Source organism: Halichoerus grypus, chromosome 6, assembly GCF_964656455.1.
Source record: "Halichoerus grypus chromosome 6, mHalGry1.hap1.1, whole genome shotgun sequence".
Lineage (NCBI taxonomy): Eukaryota > Metazoa > Chordata > Mammalia > Carnivora > Phocidae > Halichoerus > Halichoerus grypus.
Genome location: NC_135717.1, coordinates 48,284,141 through 48,308,354, shown reverse-complemented (window position 1 = coordinate 48,308,354; position 24,214 = coordinate 48,284,141). Strand labels below are relative to the sequence as shown.

General features: G+C 42.1%; 1 long non-coding RNA gene and 1 pseudogene across 1 annotated transcript in view; one reads left to right on the top strand and one right to left on the bottom strand.

The window, feature by feature from the left end:
- LOC144382096 (uncharacterized) overlaps window positions 1-12,414 on the top strand; it is a 55,784-nt gene extending 43,370 nt beyond the window's left edge. Inside the window, exon 3 of the long non-coding RNA XR_013448500.1 lies at window positions 12,086-12,414. This is a non-coding gene — a long non-coding RNA (uncharacterized LOC144382096). The remainder of the gene's footprint in view (window positions 1-12,085) is intronic.
- Window positions 12,415-20,577: 8,163 nt separating this feature from the next.
- Window positions 20,578-22,522, bottom strand: LOC118539819 (putative ATP-dependent RNA helicase DDX43 pseudogene; annotated as a pseudogene).
- Between the last annotated feature and the right edge of the window lie 1,692 nt (window positions 22,523-24,214).

The window sequence follows — 24,214 nt, the reverse complement described above, 5'->3', positions numbered from 1 at the left end:
GAATATTGGAAGGATTTACTTTTGGTACAAAAAGAATGTATGCTTTCATAAAAAAAAATATTTTTTTATTATGTTATGTCAGTCGCCATACAGTACATCATTAGTTTTTGATATAGTGTTCCATGATTCATTGTTTGCATATAACACCCAGTGCTCCATGCAGTACATGCCCTCCTTAATACCCATCACTGGGCTAACCCATCCCCCCACCCCCTCTCCCCTCTAAAACCCTCAGTTTGTTTCCTGGAGTCCATAGTCTCTCATGGTTTGTCTCCCCCTCTATTTTCCCCCTTCATTTTTCCCTTCCTTCTCCTAATGTCCTCCATGCTATTCCTTATGTTCCACATATGAGTGAAACCATATGATAATTGACTTTCTCTGCTTGACTTATTTCACTCAGCATAATCCCCTCCAGTCCCACCCATGTTGATGTAAAACCTGGGTATTCAGCCCTTCTGATGGCTGAGTAATATTCCATTGTATATATGGACCACATCTTCTTGATCCATTCATCTGTTGAAGGGCATCTCGGCTCCTTCCACAGTTTGACTACTGCACTACTGGGTATTTACCCCAAAGACACAGATGTAGTGAAAAGAAGGGCCACATGCATCCCAACGTTCATAGCAGCAATGTCCGCAACAGTAAAAAGAAAATATTAAGGCTGATGCAATGGCTTCCTCTCACTGAACCACCCAAGCTCACGCCTCTCACAGCATGATTTTAGGTCAAAGACTAACAGGTAAATGGTCATATCAGCATTCCAAACATAAAAGATGGGAGATAAGGACTATGTTTCAATATCACAGAAAAGAAGAAAAGACATAATCCCCTAAACTAAAGCAATGGCAGTGGGCACCGAGGGGGGGATCCAAGAGATGCCCGAACTGGAATATTGAGAGGATCCCTCATTGCGATAGAATGACAACCAACTGGGGGATATAGGGCCTATCTTAGGTAACTTCTTTTTGGGGAAATCAAAGATTTTTTTTTCATATCAGAAATGGCATTCAAGATGGGCTCAAATGCTGAGATGGGGAAGAGCATTTCAGTTAGAAAGACTAGCGCTAGAAATGGGACAGAACAAAGAAGATGTTTTATAGTATCTCAAAATAGCAACCATGCCAGGGGGCCTGAGGCAAAGGGTCCTGACTGGAACATCAATGACAAAGGAGCTGGGCAGGACCTACGAGGAAATCCACAAAGGGCCTCCAGCAGCAGGCTAAGCTTTTGGGAATTATTGGCAGTGTCTGAACAGGAGATAGGGAGTGTGGTTTGGGATGGATTAGAAGGGTGGGGTCGGGGGACCTGGTTACAAAACTGTGAGAATAGTCCAGTCGCTGGTTAGTCAAGAGCTGAGCTGGCATGGAGAGACAAATGCAAGAGACATCACAGAAGCAACCTGCTGGGGGTGGGGGTGGGGGGTGGTGAGGAGGAGTTGCAGGATTTCTGGAAAGCTAGAAAGCCTCAGGCTCAAAACTTATTCAGGCCCTTCTCGAGTTTCCTCTTGTTTATCCGTGAACTCCAGACTGGAGTTAGTAATCTGGACCTATTCGTGCCAGCATGTTCCATAAAGATATAAAGGGAGATACACAAGTTCGCAAATAGACATATACATAGATATAAAGATACACAGATAGACTGATACCAAGGGTACATCAACTTACCCATTCAGGTACAGCATATAATTGGAAGGATACCTGCTTGTTATTCCAGAACTCAAATGTGTATTACAAGGAGGAGAAAAAAATGTTTCAAACTTTAGTTCCAGACGTTTCTAAAAAAAAACTGGGTGATAGGTCAGAGCGTGAGTGGGATGAACAGGAGCGCTAACGTTTCCAAACCAGTTCTTCCATTCTCTCCACTACCTGACATTACCAGTATAACAGGCTTCCCCGCTGATTGAACATAAGGACGCTCCTACTTCACCCCCAAATGCCCCGAGTCCATTGAGGTGCACACAGAAATTCAGTTTGCAGCTTTCTTTCTAAATACACAAAAACTGATCCTGTGAGTGACATTACATTGCGGAGTCAACCACGCGGGGGCTTGGAGCCTATGTGAAGTTCCAGGTGTCTCAGAACCTCAGGCTCAGGACACCTTTTATGAGAGCTATAATCCCCAGCGGAAGGCAAACAGCAACAGTCTGAAGGGTTACGATAGTGATGAAGGCAGTTCGTACATTTCATAAATGCTGATTGGGCTTTTAAGTCACCACTGTCTTTGTTGCGTAACAGCTCCTGAATTACTAGGTAGCTTAGTTGGGTTTATTAGTTAATGCGATATGATACGTAATAATCACAATTAATTCTATCACATTCAAAAGGAAGTAGCATAAGGATCCTACACTGTGGCTTAGAAAGCAGAGGTAATTATAGGTCTACCCTGTAATTGTATGGTTTATCTCTTTCTCTAAGCATGCCGCTGGATGGTAACAATGGAGATGTTGTGCAATGTTCATTGAGAAACCGGGGAGCCATGTGCAATGGCCAAGGGATTTAGCCATAAAAATCTGAACTTTTGCTGGAAACACAAGGTTAAGATCTTATCCACAGCTATTTTTACGAGACAGATAAAAGGATTTAAAAGGGTGAAGATTAACACAACAAGGAATGGGAGTTCCTTTATGAATCAAACTCTTTGTTTTTCCCAATTGATTTCAAATTGAGGGAGCAGCATCTTGTCTAAGATATCCTGTAGAGGAAGGTGGAGAAATACAACCTGTTCTGGTGGGCTCAGGCTGGGTCTGTGGCTCTAGTGGGTAGGTGGCTGTCACAATAACTCTTCCTCCTCTGTTTTGCTGTCCTCACACACTAATGAAAGACATTACACCCCATCAACCTCAAATTTCTCATGTACAGGTTGGGACTGATAACTAACTTAGATGATTGTGGAGATAGCTAGTAAAAATGCTTCGCAAACTCTAAATACTGAAAAAAAAAATTCTACCATATATTTGTTGCCTGATGCACTACGATCATAGGAACACAACGAATTGTCTGAAAAACACTCAAATGTGTTTAATTAGAAGTTTGTGAAATGAAAACTACAATGCATTACTTCCTAAACCATCATATTTTAAATTCTGCCATCGTCCTTGCTATAGGAGTGCCATTTCAGGGGGATATTAATACAGGTGCTGTTTAGCAAGGCCATATGAAGAAATAGTTACATAGCGAAGTACAAAAATATTATGTAGTCAACCACGGTTCCTGCTTAGATGATGAAGCAAACTATGACCGAGCCGAATTGAAAATACCTCTAGCACTGTGTTCTCTAATAACCTTTCACGTCCAGGGAGAGGAGGTTGGACAGGATTCCATCACGTCTCAAAATCTTCGTCTGTCAGATCGGAATATCTGTAATGAAGTGTGGAATGTCATTTCCTGTTGTAAAGAAACAAAGCTAGTTAAGTCTTGATGTCCATTTCCCCCTAAGATCTGACCAAAAAAAAAAAAATCTGACCAAAAAAAAAAAAATTTTTACGTTTGTTAAAGGAGACATGAAGGAGCTCTTGGGTGGCTCGGTCAGTTGAATGTCCAGCTCTTGGTTTTGGCTCAGGTCATGATCTCAGGGCTGTGGGATCGAGCCCCAAGTCTGGCTCTGCGCTGAGCATGGAGTCTGCTTGAGATTCTCTTTCTCCCTCTCTCTCTGCCCCTCCCCCTGCTCTCCCTCTCTCAAGTCAATAAATAAATCTTTAAAAAAAATAAAGGGGACATGAAAGTAAAAACTGGCAACAAAGAAAACAGTAAAAGAGATCTGAGGTTAAGACTCTAGAAATTTTCTTAGGGCTTTGGAAACAGTACCAGGGTCTGCTCAAACCTGACACCAAACTCAGCCTCTCCCACTCCCAAGCCACTCTGGATGAAAACCAGCTCTACTTGAGACTCAACTATCTAAGAACCCGCATTGTCATTCCCAGGCCTGTTTAAGCCCTTTTAATAGATCAAGTCAGGATGGTATCCTCATAATTTCGTGTTGTGAATAGGACAAATAAAGCCTTCAATGACATCTAATCAGAGTATTTTCTTTTCTCTTCCCTTAGACCATTATTCCATAGGGGTCCAGATTTCCCCAGCCTGTCAGTCATTGCGACCACAAGCTGCCCGAGCACATTTGAAAGCCATAAAGTAGCTAATTTGCCAAGATAGATTTAAAAGACATGAGACAGCTTCTGGTTGTGGTCTCTCTGGCTCCTGCCACACAAAGCAGAGTTCTGAAGCTCACGGGGGATTTGTTTGGCTGCTGGTGAGCTATTGTTTAAACATCGATTGGCTCTGTTTTTTTCTATCATTCACATCCCCCCCCCCCACACACACACATGCTGCCACCAGCAGTCTCAGACTTCATTCATCACCCATCACCTGAAAGTTGCGCGCTCAACATGCTTACAAAATGAGCCATTTACAGGTCAGAGCTAAGGGAGAAAATAGCACTCATAGATACTAACTAAGCCTTGAGTGAATTTTTCGTATCTACTCAAAAGACTTACATGCTGTTTATTCCAATGAACTCTGGGATACACAAGACAAAATGAAGTAATTCATGTTAAAGTAATTTCATGACAAAAAAAAAAAGACTATACAAATGCAAGATATTTGAGAAACCTGTGGCATATCTCATGAGGAAATAAAAAGATCCTGGACAATTTTTCCCAGCCTATGTTGCACAGAGCAGGTACAAGGTGATTAGCGGTCCAAAGGAGGGACACAGATTTCAGAACCAGAGAGGGTTGTGAATCCTGAGTTGGTCTCTCACTGGCGATCATGGACAACTTATTTCTTCTCTTTGGGCTTCAATTCCTTATTTGAAAAATGGAGATGATATCAGCTATCTCATAGAGTTGTTGGATGTAATAATGAACTAATTTGCATAAAATGTTAAACGATCTCTGGCTCAGAGTGAACTATCAATAAATAGTGGCCATTATTATTTTATTATTACTATTGCTTTGTGTTTTGTGATGATCAGAGGCAGAGTATTTTTTTTTAATATTTTATTTATTTATTTGACAGAGAGAGACACAGTGGGGAACACAAGTGGGGGGAGTGGGAGAGGGAGAAGCCGGCTTCCAGCCGAGCAGGGAGCCCGACGCGTGGCTCGATCCCAGGACCCTGGGATCATGACCTGAGCCGAAGGCAGACGCTTAACGACTGAGCCACCCAGGCGCCCCGAGGCGGAGTATTTTTTTCATAAAACATAACACAGGAAGAGTAATAATATAATTAAACACATATATAGTACCAACTACGTGCCATGCCTCATTGTCTAAAGAAATTGAGGCCCATAGAAATAAAGCAACTGCTGAAATTCACATGGCTAATAAGTAGTGAGTCTGGATTTGAACCTGAGCAGGCTGGCTGCTGAGACCGTGCTGCTAATGATTCCACTCTAAAATAAACATATTCTAAATGCAGTTGTCTATAATAGTTGTGGTCTTTTGGCTGTAAAAACCAGAAGCACACCTAGGTGAACATGAGTAAGAGTTCTACTGTAAGCCTCCCAGTGGCTCTTGAGGACATGAAGGTCAAGTTCCCAGTCCCAGCTCATAGGAGCTGGGGCCAGAGAGCAGTTCTGAGTTCAGGGCAGTCCTGGGGCCAGAATGGCCCACACTCCGCACAGCTGCTATTCCCGTGCTCCAGTGGAAGTGTCTACCACCCCATGAAACCTTCCAATTCTGTTCCCCCACAGCTCAATTCCTCCAGTCCGACTAGAGATTCCAAGGCAAGGAACCGCCATGATGCATTTTAGGGGTGGTGCCCATCTCTGAACCGGTCAGATCTGTTGAAGAGTCCAAGTCCCTGGACAAACATGGCTGCCTCCATTCACCACGAGCAGAAGCTTTAGGGGAAGAAACTATTTATTAGCAATTCCAAGTAGACCTTTCCCATCATGCCCTTGCTGTCCTCTTATCCTCCTCCTCACAGGAGGCTGAGGAACAAAGAAGTTGAGGCCAGTCTTTGGAATCAGTGAGTCCCAAAACTAAACTCCATCTCCACCATCCTTGGCCATGTAAGATCAGACAAGTTACCAAATCTCTCTGGGACTGTCTCCAGAGGTGTAAAATGGGGATGATAATAATAAGAACTGCCTTATAGGTGTACTTCGAGTATTAAATATATATAAAACACTTTGGCATAAATCTTGGCACATAATAAGACTTCAGTAAATGTTACCTATATTTTTATCACTATTCCCATCTGAAGAGGCTTCATAAATTTACTTTGGCCTTGGGGCATCTGGGTGGCTCAGTCGGTTCAGCGTCTGCCTTCCGCTCAGGTCATGATCCCAGGGTCCTGGGATCGAGCCCCGCATTGGGCTCCCTGCTCAGCGGGAAGACTGCTTCTCCCTCTCCCTCTTCCTGCCGCTCTCCTTGCTTGTGCTCTCTCTGTGTCAAATACATAAATAAAATCTTAAAAAAAAAAAATTTACTTTGGCCTTTTGAGTGTTGAGCCCTGCAAGCTCCTTTGTCCTCTTCCCTTCCAAATATTTATTTTTTCAATATCCAAATATTTAAGCCATCCTAGGGACCAGAAAGGGCTAAGAATAGGTGCAAGACTCGGCAAAGTAAGGCAGTGCATAGATAAGTGTCTGTGTCATAGATACTGCTGATTGTCACCTATTTTATCTTAGCTTAGTAAATTTTATTTATTTTGACATGGTACCCAGATAGCATTGCATTTCCAGCCTCCTTTGCAGCTAGATATGGCCTTGGGACTAATGTGCGACCAACAAGATGTAAAGCAGAGTTTTGGAGTTTCCAGGATGCTGTTTAAAGCAACCTGACTCAATGCATCCTTTGGCCCACCTGTCTTTCTCCTTATCCAGCCTACAACATAAACCTGTTGGTCATATTCCAGGAGCCATATTAGGAAATGCATCTGTTAGGGATGATAAGAGAGGGGAAGAGAGAGAGAACAAGCCCGAGTCCCAGAAATCTATCAAGGCTCCATACCAACTCTGGACTACCCACCTCCAGATTCCTATTTTGTGAGATAGAAACTTGAACCTGAGCCATTGTTAATTTGGGTTATTAGCATTAGTTTAGGTTATTGGTATCAAAATAGAATATAATCCTAATACAATAAATCTTGAAGTCTTCAATTATTATCTAATCATTGAAATGCTATAGATACGTTAATCAGAAGGGAATGGATAAGTGGAAAGGGGAAGATAAAAGAAGATGGATAGGGGCGCCTGGGTGGCTCAGTCGTTAAGCGTCTGCCTTCAGCTCAGGTCACGATCCCAGGGTCCTGGGATCAAGCCCCGCATCGGGCTCCCTGCTCCACGGGAGGCCTGCTTCTCCCTCTCCCATTCCCCCTGTTTGTATTCCCTCTCTCGCTGTGTCTCTCTCTGTCAAATAAATAAATAAAATCTTTAAAAAAAAAAAAAAAAAAAAAAAGATGGATAGTACACTTGCAATCAGAAATTATCTTCCTCAAAAGAAAAACCACATCCTATAGTAGAGTCTTTCTTAGTTTGCCTAATGAGATTAGCCTAAAGAGAAATTATCAGGAGCTGATACTCCACACTCCAATACACATGTAGGTACTTAGATACCTACCAGATCCACTCATTTGCTGAATGTAGTGAGTAAATGCCTTGAACTTATCTTGAGTCCTCTTTTTTATTTTTTTTATTTTTTTTTAAAGATTTTATTTATTTATTTCACAGAGAGAGAGAGAGAGAGAGAGCAGGAACACAAACAGGGGGAGTGGGAGAGGGAGAAGCAGGCTTCCCACTGAGCAGGGAGCCCGATGTCGGGCTCGATCCCAGGACCCTGGGATCATGACCTGAGCCAAAGGCAGATGCTTAACGACTGAGCCACCCAGGAGCCCCGAGTCCTCTTTTTTAAATGGACATGATAAGCCTTACCTTACCGAGATAATCTGAACATCATTTATTTAGGACATCACCCAAAATACTCACGAACATCCTCACACATTTTCTTGCACCCCTTGCCAACAAATTCTTCTTAGCCAAAACTATCATCTCTCATGTTCTGACTCAGGTGAAACATCGGCTCAACCCCCAACACAAAGACCCATCAAAACAACATGCAGAAGAACACAAGGGCCCCAAAATGTCTGTAGGGTCCAGGCCTCCATATCTTGTGATCCATACTTATTTGACTGATGGAAGTATGCTGTACCTATAAAATCCTTATTCAGTTTCAAAATTATTTAGCTTCTTCGAGCCTATGTTTTCTCATGGGTAAAATGTTGCTTCCCCCCCGCCCGCCAAAGTGTCTTCCAAAATCTATAGGACGTTCATTCATTCATTCATTCATTCAGTATTTATTAGGCACTTAAAACCTTCTAGTCCATAAATAAACAAAATTCCTGTCCTTATGGGGCTTATTCTTTAGAAGGGGACACAGAGAAGAGATTTGGAGGAAACTGTTCATTAAGTTATGGTCACTCTGATGGTGGGGCTGGGACTATGTGGTCGCCATGTTGGCTTGACCAGCATCTCTGGGAGGTTCTGCCAACAGAGGGTGCTGGAGGGAGACTGCAATGGTTGGGGAGGAAGAAGGCACCTGCTTCTTCCCATTTGCCTCTTGTCTTCTGTCAACTGCACCCCAACAACTGCTCAACACCTGTCAACAACCGTTGATTCCAGAAGCTGCAGGTGATTCCAACTTTCTGTTTTCCACACTGCAAGAACTAGCCTCACTGAACCCCCTCAGAGATCCCCATTCCAGACAGGCAGTGCCCTTCTTCAGAGGCAAGAATTGCAGCTCATAAAGCCCCTCCTACAAGCCTTTGAATTTTAAAAATTCTGGCCTCTTCCTGTTGTTTCCCCAGCCTGCATTAGTCCATCAGGGCTGCAGTAACAAATACCACCCACCAGATGCCTTAAACAGAAGACATTTATTTTCTCAGCTCTCAAGGCTGGAAGTCGGAGATCAAGATGAAGACAGGGCTGCTTCTTCTGAGGCCACTCTCCTTGGCTCGTGCTGACCAACTTCTCCCTGGGTCTTCACATGTTCTTCCCTCTGTTTCTGTGTCCTAATCTCCTCTTGTTATCAGGACACCAGTCATATGGGATGAGGGCCCACCCCAATGACCTCATTGTAACTTAATTATCTCTTTAAAGGCCCTATCTCCAAATATGACCACATTTTGAAGTCCTAGGGTTCAGGACTTTAATCTATGAATTTTGGGGAAGACATAATTCTCCCAAACATGGCCCTAGGTTCTTACTACAGTTACCACTTCTATGAAACCTTTTTTTGGGGGGGGGGGCTTTTCAGTTCTCTAATACTTGATTAAGACTCTTTTATATTAAATTCTGTTAGTTGAATTATGTGGTGTCTGAACCTTGCATGGATCCTGGCTGATACAGTATGTCAGATGGTAATGGTTCTAGGGAGAAAAAACAAAAACCAAAATGGAGAAAAGGGGGAGGAAGAGCTGAAGTAAGGATAGGATGGTTAGGAAAGAATTCTCCAGAGGTGACATTTGAACAACAAGCTGGAGGAGGTGAAGGAGCAAACCAGGAGGCTTTCTTGGGGCAAAACCATCTTCTGGCATAATAGGTAGCGTGGAGTAAAAGCACTAATATTCCTATTGAAACTTGCACAACGCTCCTTGAGACAAGTCACCGCAGAGCCCAGAGCTTTTCAATAATCCTCGCTCTGAGGGACTGTCTGTCCATCCCATGCACAGCAGATATTGCTGGTGGGGAGCTGGGAAGTACTCAACGTTATTCTCATGGTAGAAAATAACAATCAAGAATTTTAGAGCTGGCGAGGACCTTGTCATTCATGAATCCATGTTTCTGATTTTGTAGACCTAGACCCAGAGAGATGAGTTTGCTTGCCCAGGTCCACTCAGATGATTGTGGAACTTGGACGAGTCCCTTGCTTCTTATGGGTCAGAAGTCTGTTTACAGCACCACTGTGTGCATTCCTCATCAAGAATTGCAGCAAGTGTTGAGTTGAACGGACGCAGATAATTAGGGACCTACCTCCACCAGGAAAGTCCAATTCTCAGGTCAGAATATAAATGCTGATGTCCTGGGGTGTGCTAACAAATCTTGGACACATAGGCATAAAGCACGGGCACTCATTCACAGCTTAATAAAGAAGCAAAGATAATGCCATTGTGTTCAGGGTTTCCTGGCACATAATGCAGGTGGAAGCCTTTAGATTCTCTTCTAGGTCTGGACCTAATCTCAGCTGCTTCTCTGCCCTCTCCAAACTTGTCAGGAGTGGTCCCTGCAGAGGTCCCCTTCCACCCCTTGGAAGAGTAAGATCTTCCGTGTTCCTTCATTCTCACGAGGCCGCAAGAGCACCCGAAGCAACATTACGAGCCCGTAGAAACTGAAAGCCTGGCCCCTGACAGAATTCTGATGACAAGGATAATAGCATGAGGAAAAGCAAGGCACAGGCCATTCTGTGAGCGGTGTTCAGATGCTCATCCTGCAAAGCTCTCGTTAGGCTACATGTGTTGTCACGCCATGAAGATAAAGGCTTTTGTTTTCTTTCTGGAGGAGATGGTAATAGCATGCCTACGCTTCTTGGTTCTGCTTTGGGCCCTAAAGCACATTACTACCATTGCACTTCCAGAGAAGTAAGATGATTGCCTTGAGAAATACAGGCAGTACCTCGAAATATCTGATACATTCTGCGTGCCTTCCTAGGCCATAGATTTCCGTGGTGTGTTTGGCTTAAATGGGAACCTAATATATACTGTGTTTTTCGATATCCATTAAGGGATTCATTTCATGACAAATATCATTAGTATCATGAAAAAATAATTATCTGTGTTGACTTCCATACAAGGCCTGGGGTAGGGAGCACATAATGGCAATTATAAGACATAAAATTCTTGGCCGCTAAGATCATTCTCATATAGCTGAGAACAGCAGAGGTTGAAAAGACTGATTTTCTAATTCATTTTAAAATTGGAGACTCTGAGGCCAAGCTGGTTGAGTTACTCAAATTCACACAAGTGGGGAGTACTATGAATCTAAAGAAATACAAAGATTTTAGAGGAAGAGAAACCATGAGATTATTGTTGCATTGGGTAGCTTTAGTAAGAACACATGTAATCTTAGAGAAATAAATATAACACTGCATTAAAGATAATTTCTGTTTGAGACATATTTTCACATATGTACTAAATACAATATTAGTTTTAAATTCTTCTTCCAAGGGTACCTGGGTGGCTCAGTTGATTAAGCATCTGACTCTTGGTTTTGGCTCAGGTCAGGATCTCGGGGTTGTGAGATCGAGCACCGTGTTGGGAATCTGTTTGAGATTCTTTCTCTTGCTTTCCCTCTGCCCCTCCCCCTGCTCTCTCTCTCTCTAAAATAAATAAAATAAAATCATTAAAAAATTTTGTCTTCCATTATAAATACACTTGAATATAAATTCAATGCCTTTGGGAAGGAAGAGGGCATGGGGAAAAGGTATCTTTTACTTTATACACGTGATGATACTAAATGGTATTTTTTATCATAAATATTTCTTAATCTTATAATAAAAATTTTTAAATAGATGAACTCAAGGTGACCATCAAAAAAGCTCGGCATGCAGAGGGTAAATCAGCCTAAGGATAACCAGAAAAAGAGAAGAGCTGAAAAGCTGGCCAAATATTGTATTATATTACACAAAGACACTGTTCTTGAATAAACAGAAGATCCAACAATTCCCAGTGTCTAGAACTCACTGTGTATTCAGGAAATCGGCCCAGAAAAAAGGCCTACCAACATAAAGGGCCAAAGGCCAAAGAGGATAGCATAATAGAGGACCAAAAAAGAGGGTTTTCAAGAAGCAAAGCTCTATCAGGACATTAGCCCTCCATCTCCAAGGAAATTTAGTCACTTTTGATTAAATGATGATAAGAACTGAAAAAATGATCCTAGAGTTAATGTACCTAGACGTTGGCATATGTGTGTTCATAACATTTAAACCTTGAGTGTCAGTTGTTAATTTATCCAAATCGACGTCTCTGAGATAAATTACCAATATTTACGTTTTATTGTTAACATTTGGAGGGGTTTTGTTTTTGCTTGTTTTACTCAATATGTTTTGTTCTTTTTGTTTTTTGTTTTGTTTTGTGCTTGGTTTCGACAGCATCCAATCACCAAGTGGACGATTTGGACAAGAATATGGGAAAGACAAGCTGTGGTGGGCTGGGGCATCTGGAGAAATTTCAGGAAGGAAGTGAGACTCTTGAGCTGAGCTTCAGTATTTCAATACCTTTCTTTCAGGGAGCCTGGGTGGCTCAGTTGGTTGAGTGACTGCCTTCGGCTCAGGTCGTGATCCTGGAGTCCCGGGATCGAGTCCCGCATGGGGCTCCCTGCTCAGCAGGGAGTCTGCTTCTCCCGCTCCCCGCTCTTGTGCCCTCTCTCTCTCTCATTCTCTCTCTCAAATAAATAAATAAAATCTTTAAAAAAAAAAAACTTTCTTTCATTGCCAATTGAAAATGGAGCTAAGAAAATTTGGCATCTTGCCCCTCTCCCATACTCTCCCAAAAAGCCATTTTTTCTTTTTTTTAATGCACTTGATGGTAGCTTTAACGAAATACTTAGCTACATTTATCTATAAAATGTTTACCATTGCTTATATTGTTGCTTTTGTTTATTTTAGTCCCCTAACTAGTAAATATAGTTGCACACACTCAGCTTCATAAGACACAGAAAATTCACACTTTTTACATAAATATGGTGTTCCATAGCCATGGGAAAGCATCCAATACTGGCCGCCAACACCTCATGTGGTTCGGTCCATCTGGTTAACATTCTTTCTGATCTGACACCCCTCTGGAACCCATAGATCTCCCCCAGGCCACAAAAAGAGCCAACATAGCAATCGTTCATGGTTTACATTGTTTTTTATTTTTATTTTAGTTATAAGTAAGCTCTACACCCAACATGGGGCTTGAACTCACGACCCTGAGATCAAGAGTCACATGTTCTACCAACTGAGCCAGCCAGGTGCCCCACCCCCAGCTTGATGTCACAATAAGCTGAAACAGACATCAAGACTGGTAGCAGAGATAGAAATTAGATTGATGGAAAAGAGGTTTACTCTCCATAGCTTGTAAAATTCCAGTACTGTCCCTGATCTGTCTGCTCACTCAGTGGCTGTCCTCAGTTTGGTTCCTCCCTTACCGTGTAATCTCTCCGGCAGTTAAAAGGCTCCCCTACTCTCAGAGTTCCCATTTGGGGCAGCACTGTTGCAGTTTAGGTCTTGCCTCCCAGTGAGCTCCATCCCTGTACTGTTACCCTACTCTGCCATCCTCCTCCTCACTTTGTTCTTAAACGTAATGCCAAGTCCTGATTCTCACTTGCACCTGCGAGGATGAGGCTGCAGGTGTTTATCTGTCTAGAAGTCCACCAGAAATCAGTGAAAATTGGGGCAGTTCCCCCTAGCAACAACAATTAATATGTAGGAGAGTGCCAGGCTCAGGCAGTCTTTCTTTCCAATTATATGTACTCCGTTTCGTGAGGTGTTATTTAATTCCCAAGGTTTCATGATAAATTGTACCAATGCCATTCAGTTTCCAAACGCAATTTGTGATTCTGTTATGTGAAAAGACCTTATATTAAATAAAAATTAGTCTTAATATCGGGTCCCTCTGTTCTCTGTGCAAGAAACTCATTGCAGAGCAATTCTCATTTATAGTAATACATCTTTGCTTTGAAAACCATGATAGCAGAAAACTGCGTAAAAGAGAAGGAAACGGAGCTTCAAAATGTCAAACAACATCTGTTTCCCATTTCTGAGAATTACAGAGCTTTCTCCAGCCCTGTAACCCCTTAGCCCACATTGTATCTGTCCCTTCATAGTTTATGAGCTTTATCTTCAGAAGCCTTTCAGTAAATGAAACCTGATACAGAAAGTGAATCTCTGCTTTAGGTTCTCTCCAAGGATTAGGGACGAGATTTATTAGAACAACACCGTTCATGCTGTGATACTTTAAGGTTGTGTCAACATTTCAATTATAAACCCGTGCTTCCAGGGGTGTGTACACCCTGGAAAAGAAAATAATTCTTCAGCTTCAAATTTGGAAAGTGGGATAGTCATTTGAGGTCCATGTTTAGTTTATTCGAATTTTAAAAAGCTGCAGGTGATTGACCTTTCTAAGTGTAGAAAATTACATCCCACTGACTTCTGTTATTTTATACTTCAAGACTATCCCACGGTCAAAGCAAAAATACAATGCCGAGATGATAAGTTAAATAATTAGAGCAAAAAGACCTAAATAGGATCATTCTGGGAAACTGTAAAATGAGTCAGTCTTTTAACATTTATTTTAAGAACAAGGCAGAGGTGATCTTGTCACATGCAGTAATAGGTCTGTCACATTATTCTTCCAGCTGTAGCTTTAGATCAACCAGGCAGCAGTGGTTTCTGCTGAGTGACCTACAACCCACCCCTCTCCCCTCTGGAAGAGCAATGGCTCAGAGGTCTGACAGAAAGGTGTTGGGGGAGGAGGGTCAAGGTCAACCTAAAACAAAGCGGTGGGGGTGTGCATTCATCTTTGGTGCCCTCCTCCTTAGAGTTCACCGCCCTCTGTCTGCCCTGCCCCACACTCTCCCCTTAGCCTGTCATCCCAAATCATGGCTCTGACTCTAAAACTATCTCCTGTCACTTTCCTTGTCACCTGACACCATCCTTCAGTCAAAGCTTATCTGCTGCCCCCTCGACTGGTCGAGAACCACCTATAAGATTAGAAAGCATCCTCTAGGTTTTTACTGATTACCAAGCTGCTAAGTCATACCCCGTCGCCTGTCTCAAAGATGTTTGCATTTTCAAGGAACAAAGCTAGTGGAATTTGGGCAACTCTATGGGTGCAATGGGAATATATTTTAAAAGCACTCTTCAGTGTGGTATATCTTTGCAATGGAATATTATTCAGCCATAAAAAAGAATGAAATCTTGCCATTTGCAACAATGAGGATGGAGCTAGAGAGTATTATGTTAAGTGAAATAAGTTAGTCAGAGGAAGACAAATACCATATGATCTCACTCACATGTGGCATTTAAGAAACAAAACAAACAAGCAAAGGGGAAAAAAGAAGAGAGAGAGGCAAACCAAGAAATAGACTCTTAACTCTAGAGAACACACTGCTGGTGACCAGAGGGGAGGTGGGTGGGGGGATGGGGGAAACAGGTGATGGGGATGAAGGAGGGTACCTGTTGTGATGAGCACCAGGTCATGTACGGAAGTGTTGAATCTCTGTATCGTACCCCTGAAACTAATATAACACTATATGCTAACTAACTGGAAATGAAATAAAACTTTTTAAAAAGCACTCTTCAAAAAGCATCACATAGGGCAACAGCATACTTCTCCTGTAACTAAGAGATTTAATGAGCTTTTCTATTTTTCTATACTATGTAGAGAATTGCTCATAATGTAGAAATTCCGTGAGAACAGAGCTTTGCTGTCTTGCTTCCTGCAAAACACCAAATATCTAGCACCTGAAACACATTGTAGATATTCAATAAATGTTTAGTGAATGAAGGAATTAATGAGCATATTAAGTAGCTTTTCATCAGTTCTGAAAGCTTTATAAATAAGTAGCTTGCACATTTCCTCAATGCAGAAAAAAACACCTATTAACATAAAGAAATGATTATCTGTATGTGGGCATCTGGGGTGGAGTGATGCAGGAAAGACTGCACAAGAGATAAGTGAGTAACCAAGAGAAATACCTAAGAACAATGTTTGTGTTTTTTTCTGACTCTTAAATACCACCCAACCCTTTACACTGTAGAATTTGAAACTGAAACAAAGGTTAACTTTTGTGTCTCACCAACTGCATCTCCTGTTTCTCAAATATGAGCAATATCTCAAAAGAAATTTGTATTTTAAAAATAGACAGTGCTTCACTAACGTAATCAACCAGACTGTAAGTGCCTTGAAGGTAGGCAGGTACAATTTCTTATCCATTTTTTATGCCTACAACGATCCCAAGTGGTGGGCTGTGCGCAGAACATGTTCATAAAGTGTTGGATTTTCTTCTTAAGAATCAAGACTTTCACCTGTCCTCAGTCCAAACATCTTATCCAAATGGCTTATGAGTGGCAGGTACACCTTCCTGTTCATCTGCTTTCTCTTCCTCGCTGAGGCTCAGATGGAGCGAGAGGAAAGGATAAAGGAGAAGATGAGACAAAAAGCAGAAACAGGCTGACAGGGAGATCTTTTAGGTATTTGGAAGAATAGCACGTGAGTGTTTGGGGGACTTTCACGTATTGCTTATCTCTAGTTAATCATTTTTCTACAGTAGACCTCGTTTGTTAATGAAGTCTCATGCCACTGCCTGCAGAGGAACTTAATTTGTCCACTTGACCCCTCTTAGTCCATCCTTGTTCTTGAACCTCTAAACAGGTAGACCAGATGCTCCAAAACTATTTCCAGAGCTGATAATTTGTGCTATCCACCCATCTTCTGTTACAACTATGTGGCCTTCCTGGAGCACTAAGACTGCCCTCATGTTCCTTATAAATTGAATGCAACTTCAGTTAGCCTGCAGAGTTCTAGACCTTTCCATGGAAAGCAAGGGCGCTCATCTCTTTGGAGTGGCATTCTTCCGGCCCATTGAAAAGAGGGAGACCCTCCATATAATCAAAAAAATAATAATAATAATAAATGTATTGTGCTTGTAAGTGCTTATGTCCTTAGTTTTAATAGCAGTTTCTTTGTGAGAATAAGGAAAAAAAAATATCTCCGTATACTGGCACAATCATAGTCTGATTTCATTCCAGCAACTAACAACAAAACAACAACAAAAGCAGGGGGCTTTTTTTTTGTTGTTTGTTTAATTAAAGTCTTTCAAGCCGTGTGGAGCAATACTGCTGGGTAGATCTTGTAAGAAGAGATAATTAAAACACAAACAAACTAGTTCTTTCATTTGGAATAGCAACCACCACACATGCTCAGGACGGCTAGCCCTCACAGAATCCCAAAGGACCCTTAGTATGCAAACTCGGTGGGCTTGAGAAATAGGTTTGCCAGTCTGTTCGAAAGCTACAAACCCCTTCACACTGGGAATCAGGCAAGATATCTCTGGAAAGTCAGACTTTTTCTGGGACACCGCCGAAAGGAACCAGGCAAATGAAATGGTCCCTTTGACAACAGGCTCTCGACAGACTTGTGCGTCTCAGAAAAAGAACTTTCTCAGTCTTGGGCTGAGGTGAGACCATCAGGGAATCTCCAGGCCTTTCAAAAGAGTAAGTGGGAAAAAAGGAGAGAAAAATAAGTTCACACTTATACATGGATTTCTGCCAAAATGCTGGTGGATTCTGTTTTCAGATTCCACATGTCACGTGATCTGATTTGGAGCCATGTATCACACCCGCCTCACTATTTATGATGTTTCTAGGAGACAGTCGGGATACTTGGCAACCGTACTAAATGCAGTAAGGTGCATTGACCCATATGCAGTCTCTGCAATAACTTTTAAGAGAACGTAGCATTTGCAGCAAGATAGACCTACATTTGAATCCTGTCTTCTTCCTGTGTGGTCTTGACAAAGTCACGGTTCTTCCTGAGCATCAGTCTCCTCATCTTGAAATTGCAGATGAAGATACTTCGAGGCCCACCTGACTTGAGGACAGTTGTGATGGGCCATTCAAGGCCCACTGAAAGCTGTCCACATTGGGCCCAAGACCGGGTATCTGCAGCCTTTTTGCCTCCAAGCTTTCTCTGAGGACCTTGGAAACCACTCTGTTCAGGCACCAGCCCAGCCTAAAAGGCAGGGAGATTACTATCCCCATCCCAGTCTCCTCCCCGGCAGCCCTAAAGCAACGGGGGACAGGAGTCCTTGGATAAACGCCCAGCCTCCCCATCTCAGGTAGGACAGCTCAGAAGTGGGTTCGGGTCGCATTTCTCTGTGGCTGCCCACAGTACACTCCCTGACCTGAGATTCCTGGTGTCGACTCTCAAGTGAACTACGGGCACCCAAATGCCTGCTTCAGCTTCTGCTTTAGAGGGACCTAAACTAAGACATGTCTCATTCTTTGCCCCATATTTGTCTCACAGCTAAAATAAGATAACATGTGGAAAGATTTCTTTGTGAAATCTTTGGGTATGTGCTGGGCGAATGTGGGTTACAAATAGTAAGATGTTGCAAGCTATTATTTTGATCCAAGCTGACACTGGAAACACTGTATTATTATTTTATGTGTTTTCACTATTGCGAACACTGCTGTAGCTGTTAGGTTTCTAATAAACATGTTCAGGGCACCAATTTACATGCAGTGCTAGGGAAAAATAAACAAATGAGTAACTCTGGTGAATGCAATCACCCACATGGTATCAGGTGTCGGTAACTTACTCTTGTGTGTTCTCTCCCTAGAAAGTTCTTCCTCCTCTCATCCTCCCACCCACTTCCTACTTAGCCCTCAATGCTCAGCTAATCCATCCCTTCATTCATTCATTCACCAATGTTGCCCAATATTGCCATATGCCAAATTCAAGTATACTCTATCTTCCACCTCAAAAATGCAAAAACCCTGATCTCATCTCCTTCTCAAGGTACTGTCCTTGTTCTCTTCCCTTCACAGCCAAACTTCCCAAAACAGTTATCCACACAAAGTCTCTTAACTTGCTCATCGTCCGCACCCAGTGCTTACCCTCAAACTCTTCCTAAGGATGAATGGTCTCCATAATAATAAATCCCAAAGGACAACCACCTTTGTTTTAACTGATTTCTCAGCAGCATTTCACACTCTTGGCCACTCACTCCTCATTTGGTTTTACGTGATTCCCACTGTCCTGGTTTCCTCTTATAGTTCTAGCAGATGCTAGAAATTCTTTGTATTTTTAAACTTCTCTTCAGTGCCCTTCCAGTTTCTTCTCCTCTAAATCAGTTAGGGTTCTTAGCTGCAAGCAGTGGTAACCAAAGGCGGATGACAAATAATTCAAATTAAGTGTTACGTGTAGCTAGGAAAAATACCCCAAAATCATCCCAAGTATGATTGATCCTTGCAGGCAAGAGACTGTTGGCAACAAGCCAAGCAGTGGACCCTGCAGCTGGTCCAGGAGCATCCGCTGCTCCAGGAGCTCAATGTGGCTGAAGTTTCACCACTGCTAACGCTGGCATACCACCGCATGGGGAATGGTTTCTTCATTGCAACCACCACAATTGCAAAGGAAAACCTCACCGTCTCCTGAATCTAGACCCAGTGCAAGTGCAACTGGCTGGCAAATCTACAGCACACGCCCTACGTGCAGGAGAGGCTGTGAAACCAAGCATATGATGTTCATGACACCTGTCAAGTGAGGTACTCTGTCCCCCACCAAGTCTCATAAAAAGTGGAATCCCCCAGCCATGGGAAGATGGTTTAGAGGCTAGGCAGCCAAAACTAGTGGCAATTAGCCGCTACTTTTCCAAGTCAGATCTTAAGCTTTAAGTCTTAGGCTTTCCCTAAATTGACTCTCAAATCTGGATTTCCAGCTCAGACCTCTTTTCTGAGGTTCAGATTCACATATCCCAACACATACCTGATGGCTTTATTTGGATGTCTCGTAAATATTTCAAAGGGCCAAATATGAGCTCATTCTCAAGCCTGAGATCCCATTTCTGATCCCCCCACCAAATCCCCTTTCTTATTAACCTCTTTCATAGTACCGTGTACTTTTTCTCAGGGCATGTGTATGACAACGTTCACCAATCTTTGTTTGTCAAATGTCAGTCACCTATGAAGGTTCTTGAGGTCAGGCACTGTATCGGTTTTGCTCACCACTGTCATCCCTGTGCCTGGCATTCATTTCTTCCCTTAGTCATCCATTATTCAGTTAGCCAATCAGTCAGTGGATGTGATTTGAGCACCACTATGGCACCAGAAGTGAAAAGACATGTCCTTGCCTTCACTGGAGCTTACATCTCATAGAGAAGGTGCTCTCAAACGCACCACGAGATATACCTCTGACCTCAGCCCAAGAAGGAGTTGCTCGCTCTCCCCTGGCCCCTGGAACTCGGTCATACTGTACAGTGCTGATCTACCTACCTCTCTCCTCCACCAGACTGTAAATCTGAAAGCAGAGGTATTTTTGGTTTGTTTCTTTATCCTCAGTATTGGGCCTGAATACTAGATATAAGTAGTCAGTCAATGATTGCTATATAAAATCCAAAGTCACACATGCAATGCTGGGATATCTGGTCAATAAAATGCTGAATTTAAGAACAATAGGAGTCTTGTCATCTTTTTTTTTCCTTTTTATTCACTTTTTTTTCTTTTGATCATAAAAAAAAACATTTATTTGTTAACAGTATCTTTCACTGCCATGACATCTGAACAGGCTTTCAACTCTTTAAAGACTGACTTTAATATAACAACATTACAGGAGATAAAATTTACATTTTTAAATAAGGATAGTAAAAAGTGAAAAAATATAATGCTACATTCCTTAATATCCATGAAAAAAAATTTAACTCAAGTTTAAATACTTTTGATTTTATTAAAGAAAGTATAAAATACCAAATTCTACATTTTTAAACACTATTATTTTAAGAATCACTTATTTCTTCATAGTGCCAGCATGTTTCCCATACTTCCATATATCTTGAGATCTCCTCTCAGGAGGCTGGTACCACTTTTCAACAAGGGCATTAATAATAAAACTTCTAGGGTTTTCCTTGGGGTTGCCCCAATTTTTTCTCCATTTCTTTTTTCAGTTTATTCACCTCGTACCTCTTGGCCATTGCCACAAGATCCTCTGGGATACTCTGTTGTGCTCTTTCCAGAATATTAATTAACTCTCCAGCAACCCTCCAGTCATTTCTAGTGAGGAGAGTAATAGATATCCCAGTTCTCCCTGCTCTTCCATTGCGCCCTACTCTGTGCACATATTCTTCGATGTTCTGGGGGAAATCATAATTATAGACGTGTGTGATATCAAGGACGTCAAGACCCCAAGATGCCAAGTCGGTGGCAATCAATATTCTTACTTTACCTGTTTTAAAGTTTTCTAATGCCCTCTCTTGGTCGCTCTGCTCCCTATTACCATGAAGGGATTCCACCGTTACGTGTCGCAGAATCAGGTCGCTTGACAGCTGGTCAGCAACAGCTTTTCTGCTGACAAACACTATGACTTTGTCTTTGGGAGACATGCTTTCTAGAAAAGTTTGGATATGAGAGCGTTTCTCTTCTTCGGTGGTGACAATTATGTTTTGTTTCACAGTACTTACTGCCACTAGATCCAAAGTACCAACATATACAATCATTGGCTCTTTCAAATAAGTCTGTGCAAGTCGACCGACAGCATATGGCCACGTTGCACTTGTCATAATAGTCTGCCTGTCTGGGTGCATATCTAATAAAATCTTCATTATCTGGGGTTCAAATCCCATATCTAGCATCTTGTCGGCTTCATCTAAAACCAAGTAGGTTACATTTCTGAGGTTAACAAAATTATTCATTTGTAGATCATTCAGTCTTCCAGAGTTGCAATAATAATATCTACTCCTTTTTTCAGATCTTGTACTTGTCCATTTCTATCTCCACCACCATATATACACACACTTTTGAGGCCTTTATATGAATACTTAGAACATTCAGCTTCCACTTGAAGTGCTAACTCGCACATAGGTGTGAGGACTAACACGGCGGGTCCATTCCTCTCTCCTCTAATTACAGGCTGTGAATCCAAGTGTATAAATCCGGGCATTAAGTAGGACAGTATTTTCCCGGTTCCAGTTTGGGCTACTCTTATAAGATCTACACCTTGTAAAACTATCGGCCATGACTGCGACTGGATCGGTGTTGGCTTTTGAAAGCCTGCCTTTTTAATGTTTTCCATAACCTCAGGATAACACTGAAAAGCATCCTCAAATTTGCAAGTAAGATTGGGTATACAACGCTTCTCCCCTTCTTTCAAGTCATCACGCATTATAATTTTCTTTCCTCCAAGTGTCTACTTGCACTTGTGACATTGAACTTGTTGCTTCTGACTCCACATAAAGGTTTTTCTTAATTGGTGGTAAATCTTCCCACTTCCCCCCCCCCCCATTTCAAAGCATCTTCTCGAATTTGATCCCAATCAATCAATGGCTGATTCTCTGTAACATTACTATCTGTCTTTACATCTCTTCCAACAGAAGGTTGGAATGCAACAATATCAGTTCTGAGTTTTGAATTGTAATTTTCTTCTTTTTTAACAAGATTATCTATCACTGTTTTGGCCTTCGCCTGCACCACCTTGTTGCCAAAGATTCTGACCTCTGCTTCTTCTGAATGACCTTCTATTATCTGTATTTTCGTGTTTGTTGTAATTTGGATGTCTTTTATTTCTGACCCTCCACGACCGATCACAGCGCCGACCCACACGTTATTCAGTCCAAAGCAAAGCGGCGGTTCTCGGAGGCCAGCGGCCACAGGTTGCTGGAGGCCGGAGGGGTTCCTCCAGCCGCCGCCTCTGCCGCCCCTACCGGCCTCCTGACCTCTTCGATTCGGCTCCTCCGTCGGCGTCCTTTCCGGAGCACGGGACACTGCCGAGTTTCGCCGGGAAGCAACGACCCATGAGGACGCGTTGGCGCCTGCTTCTTGCTTCGACATGGTTCCGTGAGGAAGATCCGGCGCGTCCGACGTCGCTCCCGTTTGGCTCTGCACCACTCCACGGTGCCGTCGTAGAGTCTTCTCTGACCTTTTGTTTTTTTCACATTTCCACCCCAAGTGTCTGTTCACAAATGCACTGTGAGCGAGGAGAAGGAAAGAGTGCACACTAACAGTAAATCAGTAAACAGTGATAATCTTATCACTACCGTTTGCAAAAGGCTTCCAAAAGTTTGTGTTTCCATTGGCAGCCCCTGAGTGTGAACCTAGCACTGGGCCACACCTAACTGCCACTAGAAAGAATGTTTCCTTTTAACAAATCTGGGGATTTCAAACAAATATTTGTGGACTTCTTAGAAAAACTGGCATCAGGCCTCAAAGACGCAAACTGTTAGTCACTTCAATCTACCATGAAGATAAATTTCCAAATTATTAGAATAACATTAATTATGATATCTGTGTTTTCTGAATCCCTAGTTGAAAAACATAATCTGACAGTGAACTTTTGCTTCTTGGGTGCAGTTTTATTTTAAGGCTTTGCAATTGAATTAATTTGATTATGATTTTTTAGAATTGGAATTCCTGGACTTTGAGACTCCTCAGGAGGAAAAATGAGATTGAACATACAAAGTAAAGTCTGACCTACAAAATAATGGCTCTGCAATCACTATAACTGTGAACCACGTGAACTGGAAACGACTATGATTTTTTGAGCCATCATAAATTTTGCAAATACTGTACTTTATTTTAATTTAAGACTAGCCTGGCAAATCGTTTTGGAGTGGTTTTAGGGACAGCCAGCTGGCCCTACTGCCAAAACTTACCTCTTGGTTCATTTGTTAATAATACTTAAAATTATGCCATTAGAACTGCATTCCTTTGGCTCAAGGTCTGGTTACCCCACTAAAATGCAAATATCCCTGGGCAAAGCCATATTTAAAACAGTGACCACCATTTACCCGTAACTCTTGTCTCAGTGTTTACACATGCGTAGAAGTGGAGAAAAGGTAAGCTATGATTCTTAGCCCACCAACAGGAAATGAGTCCAGAAAAGAAAGTCTGGAGATTCTAAGTCAATGAAATGACATCTTTGCCTGAAACTCTGCCCTGAAAAAATAATTTGAAACACTGGGGACTGGGCTGTGCAACGCAATCTTCCTATATCTGCATGTAAAGAAGAAAAAGAAAACCCACAAGGAAATCTTCCTTGAGACATCTCTTGGAGTTCTCTCATTACTTCCCTGATAGTAATAAATAGCCGATAATCTCAAAGCAAACTGCTTCTGATGTCTGTCACTTAATACTAAGCTGCTATATTTAGCATTCCTAGCTAAATAAATTTATCCCTAGCCAACACTGGAATTAAAGAACCCAAAAGGGGCTTTATGAAAATTTCCCTAGGTAATTGATACTTTTAACTGAGTTAGTCCTGGATTAAATACCTGAAATGAAATGTGATGATGAGCTGGAACACCTAGGAGCCAACCACCCATGGCCAAAATAGAATCATCTGGACGCCGTCATCTTGCCTCAGAAAATCAAAGTATCAAATACCCTATCAAATTGCACCTCGAGGCATGAAAACAAAGCTGAGTATAAACTCACTAAGATGATTTGGAAAGGGCTTCCCCGTTGATGTCACATTAACGAACTTCACCTTGATTCCATGTTCTCCTCTGGCTATAGAGAGAGAAG